This window comes from Oratosquilla oratoria, chromosome 20, assembly GCF_046742065.1.
Source record: "Oratosquilla oratoria isolate Oo_2021 chromosome 20, ASM4674206v1, whole genome shotgun sequence".
Taxonomy (NCBI): Eukaryota; Metazoa; Arthropoda; class Malacostraca; order Stomatopoda; family Squillidae; genus Oratosquilla; species Oratosquilla oratoria.
The window spans coordinates 279297-284450 of NC_134796.1; the positions used below are offsets into that span (position 1 = coordinate 279297).

The following is a 5154-nucleotide window of genomic DNA, read 5'->3' on the forward strand; positions in this document are numbered from 1 at the left end:
AAGAGGGACAGCTTTTACACGGGATTTTATAAACAACGCTGTTTTCGTTAGTGGGATTATTGTCGCTACGTGTTACCAAATGTCCTACTTTGCTACCTGACGTCCTGGCTATTTTGATGCCCGCTTTTAGGAGAAAAGTGTCTAGGTATGAATTAACATTAGAGTTTGGTACTGTGATATATCTGGTTTCATTATTACATTTATTATCATTCTTATTTTTATTTTTATCTTTACTTTTGTTAATTATTTCTTTGGCTTTCTTTTTCAACCTACATAAGAGACCTTTCGGATATTTGAGTTTGATGAAAGGTCTCTTATGTAGGTTGAAAAAGAAAGCCAAAGAAATAAAGCCCCCTCAAGCCCCCCCCTGGCGCCGCCACTTATCCTTTGCCACAGAACACTGAACTCTCACACGTTTTCGCCAATAACGGTCGCTACTTTCATTTGTCATGAATGGTTACTATATATTTCGCAGTAAATGAACAAATATATAAATGAATAGATAAGTAGATGAATGGATGGATAAATAAATAAATAAACTAATTAATCAATTAATAAGTAAATAGACAAATAAACAAATAAACGAATGTTTATTACCAATATGAACGTCAAGGGTTGCAATATTTCTTACCATTCGTAATAGTGTAAAAGTACCAGTCATTATACATATATATATATATATATATATATATATATATATATATATATCTATATATATATATATATATATATATATACACACATATATATATATATAAAAGTTTATCTATTTATCTATTTATCTATTTGTTTATTTTTGAATACTGTAGGGATGACTACAATAGTGCCATTGTAAATATATATATATATATATATATATATATATATATATATATATATATATATATATATATATATATATACTGTATATATATATATATATATATATATATTATAGAAGTTTGTCTATTTATTTATCTATTATTTTATTTATGTATTTGTTTATTTTTTGATACAGTGAGATGGCTACAATCGTGAAAGGTTTTATGGGAGCGTTTGTTGATCTCTCAGCCATGATGGCTTCCCTCATATGTTAAAAATATATACAAATAAAAATGAAACAAATCAACAAGTAAATAAATAGATACATAAATAAATGATTGAATAGATGAATATTTAGATATATGAATGAGTAGATATATATATATAAATAAACCAATAGATAGATAAATACTCGTAGATGAATAGATAAATGAATGAATGAATGAATTGATTAAAATAAATTGATCAATAAATGAATAAATGAAGAATAAACAAATAAATTAATTAATTAATAAACAAATAAAGAAACAAGTAAATACATAGATATATAGATAAACAAAAAATAAACAAAGATTGATACATGAATGAATAAGTCAATCAATCAGTCAATCATAGATAAAAAGTAAACACTATTGATAGGCTCCTATTCCTCTATACAAAAGCAGATTCAGATTGATTTATTTCAGAATAAAATAATTTCAAAAACAATTCGAGCCAATAACCAATGCAAGTGAAATAATTAGCTAATGTAAAAAACATAGACTGAGTCACGGGTAAGAATATAATGGTATACTAGGAATTACTCAAATAAAGCCCAATAAGGTTTTTTTTTTCCATTGAGGTCTTAAGCGTGTATAATTTTGTACTGACTCTTGCATGGATACATATTCATAAAACTAAGACATATAGCTGCTTTACTACATTCTAGATGACTATTGTACACAAATACACGTTGTATATATACACATATATATATATATATATATGTATATATATATATATATTTACAGACACACACACACACACACACACACACACACACACACACACACACACACACACACACACACATATATATATATATATATATTTATATATATATATATATATGTATATATATATATATATATATATATATATATATATATATATTAACAACCACAATGCACTTTAATTCTAAGCCATCAACATCGGGAGACCCAATGGAGGCCACATCCAGAAATTGAAATGCGGTACTCCCAAGGACTCGAACCCAGCATCCACATGACAAGTGTCGTAGTAACTTACCAGCTACGCTATCAAGATATATATATATATATATATATATATATATATATATATATATATATATATATATATACAAGTATATATACATAAAGATACGTGTGTGTGTGTTTTATGGTAGTGTACACATTCGTGTCCACACATGAATATGCACATACTCATTTATATGCTGAGTATGCTGTAATTATTTTGCATTGAAGTGAAGATTCATAGGTGAAATGTTATGTTATTTATTTATCCAATTATTTATTTGTTTGTCTATTTTCCATGAAAGTGCGGGCAGTGAGACTCCTTGTCTATAACAAAATGTATATGGCAACGTGTTCTCCTCTGTGTTATATCTTATTTTCTCATATTTTCAATGTCTTTTGAATGTATGTGTATATATATATATATATATATATATATATATATATATATATATATATATATTTTTTTTTGGGGGGGGGGTCTTTTATTAACGATCTTTCGAAATTCGTCTTTCTTATTAGGAATCTTTTACACGGCGTTACGTTAATTCGCTTCTGACAAGCGTCTTAATTCGCTAGCGACTAAAGCGTTGTTTACACGTTGCTGCTTTTATTCGTTTTGGATAATCGTCTTAATTTCCAGACAGGCCATGGTGTTAACACCTAGAGTACAAAACAACTAAAATAATAAATTCGCAGCATCTGTTTCACGCTGTCATATAGCTGAACTTATTCAGCTTTACAACCCGCGGCTAGCGTTTCAGTAGCGAATAAAGACGATAGTGTCTAGCGTCAAAAGCAACGCCATCTATACCGGCCTTTAGGTTAGTATTATTGACGCTGGAGCGTTGGTTTCGTTGTTCTTCAATTTCTCATATGAGATCAAACTTTTACAAACTTCATTTACACTACAATGTCGTTTCATAAAATCCTGTAAGTGAATTACATCATATCTCTTCATAATTTTCGTATAATGTTGATCAAATGTCGCGCATATATATATGTTAGAATGCAGCGACTGAAAAGCCATCTGTTAGCTAACAGAGATAACACAAAGATGTCACAAGATTTACAAGATTTATATATTTTTAGTGTCTTCATTTATCATTCAGTATGAAAAATGTCAATTTACAAGCAAGGTCAAAGCAATAATACTAATATAAGCATTAAAACTGTGTTTTATTCATTCGTTCGTCTAAAGGCAATATCAGCTATATTCTTAACTTACATTTCGGAATATGAGAATATTCTGTGACAATTAATGGCCGTATTCAAGAAGAGAATACACTCACTAATTATCACGAAACTTTTGTCTCATTTCGTAAAATGTCAAACATGGCCGACGTTGCTATGGAGTAAACAAGGATAGCATTTCGTTTTTATATCTTCCTGGGAAAGGCTGACGATTTGTAGCTTCCGTCATATAATCGATCAACAATACCTGAAAATATTCGAGAAATTATCTGTAAATATAAACAGAAGTTTCTATAATCATAAGATGTTAAAGCTTGTATAACCAACAGACTAGACCATACATGCGAAATGGGAAAGAAAATATTAAAGTTATTGCTACTAATTTTCATATTTTATAAATTAAAGAAGTTTTTCATTGTAAGGAATAGATATATTATATTGACCCGACAAATTTATGAATTGTGATAACATTATGGTGACTTAGGATTATAATCTCTCTATCTTTGGACTCTTCTTAAGTACTCAGTATGATAAGACAACTTAACAATTTGAGATCAATATTAAATTTTAATTTCATATAGATCAAGAAGAGGAAGAACAAAGGAAAGGGGAAGGGGAAGGGGAAGGGAAGAGGAAGAAGAGGAGGAAGTCAGAGGGAGCATCATATCTAGATTGTAGAAAGAAAAAGAAGATAAAAAAGAAGAGTAAGAGCAAGGGGGAGGGAAGAGGAAGAGCAAGAGCAAGAGGAAGAGCAAGGGGAAGGGGAAGAGGAGGAACAAGAGGAAGAGCAAAGGGAAGAGGAAGAGGAGGAGCAAGAGGAAGAGCAAAGGGAAGGGGAAGAGGAAGAGGTAAAAGGGGAACGGTGATTCTAAAGCAAGAGACTGGAATCCGTCTGGGGTAGTGACTCACTTCTTGTTGCAGGCGAGGAAGCGACGGCGGGTGATGGGTTTCAGAAGCTGGAGGTCTTCCTCCTGTAAGAGCTCGATGTCAGCCACCGTGTTGACCCCAATGGCCATAAGGAACCCTTGGATGTGACTCAGACCGTACCACTTCAGCCAGTCCTCGAGGGAGGCGTCGTGAGGAGCCTCTGCAAAAGGTAACGACGAAGGTGAGGTCGTTGTCAGTGGTTGGTGTTGAGGAATACGTCAGAAGGTTCTCGTTTTACGCCAAATTATATTATGGATTTTAGACACACGAACACATAAATACGTATTCTAATACACTTGCACATATAACACAAATGGCAACAAAGAACTGTTGCTCTCTTATAGGCCGCTTCACATTGAGCCAATTCTCGTCAACTGTTGTGAGTTCGTTCGAGCAGAAACGACTTCGGTTATAATTTTTCATTCATCGAATTTCAATATATCAAAACACCTTTATATCATATACTGAGAAGCTGAACGACGAGCTAAGAGAAGCCAAACCTCAGAGATACTTCTGAAATGTTCTTAGAGAAGCCTAGAATACTGGAGACGAAGTCTTCTTGTAGTTACTCAGATTCACAGCATTTGACGAGAATCGGACAAGTGTGAAGAGGGTGTAAGCCCTGAAACAAACATCCCTCCCACCTTCTGAAGGGTCATGTGGTTCTGCATCACTCAGGCCGCCAGGGGACAGGCCAAGATCGCCGTGGAACTCCGTCTTCTGAATGGCTGGTCGATCAAAACATCATGCTAGATTTATGTCGCGACCGGAGGGATGTCCATACAATATACGTTCAGGTAAGCATAATTTGTTTATTTGTTTGTGTGTGTGTGTGTGTGTGTTTTGGTGGTTTGTGTTGTTTGGGGGGGTGTGTGTGCGGCTGTGTGTGTGTGTAGTGATTCACTTGGTCTTTGGATCACGATGTTGGACTAGTGATCGACAAGCTATTTTCACCTCCCGGAAGAGAGTCAGGAGCTCG

General features: G+C 33.1%; 1 long non-coding RNA gene across 1 annotated transcript; it reads right to left on the reverse strand.

Moving 5' to 3' along the window:
* Window positions 1-3216: 3216 nt before the first annotated feature.
* On the reverse strand, window positions 3217-4949 carry LOC143036035 (uncharacterized). The gene is made up of 3 exons (XR_012967344.1): window positions 4820-4949; window positions 4158-4335; window positions 3217-3495 (listed from the first exon to the last, which is right to left on the reverse strand). It is a non-coding gene; the product is annotated as an uncharacterized LOC143036035 (long non-coding RNA).
* Between the last annotated feature and the right edge of the window lie 205 nt (window positions 4950-5154).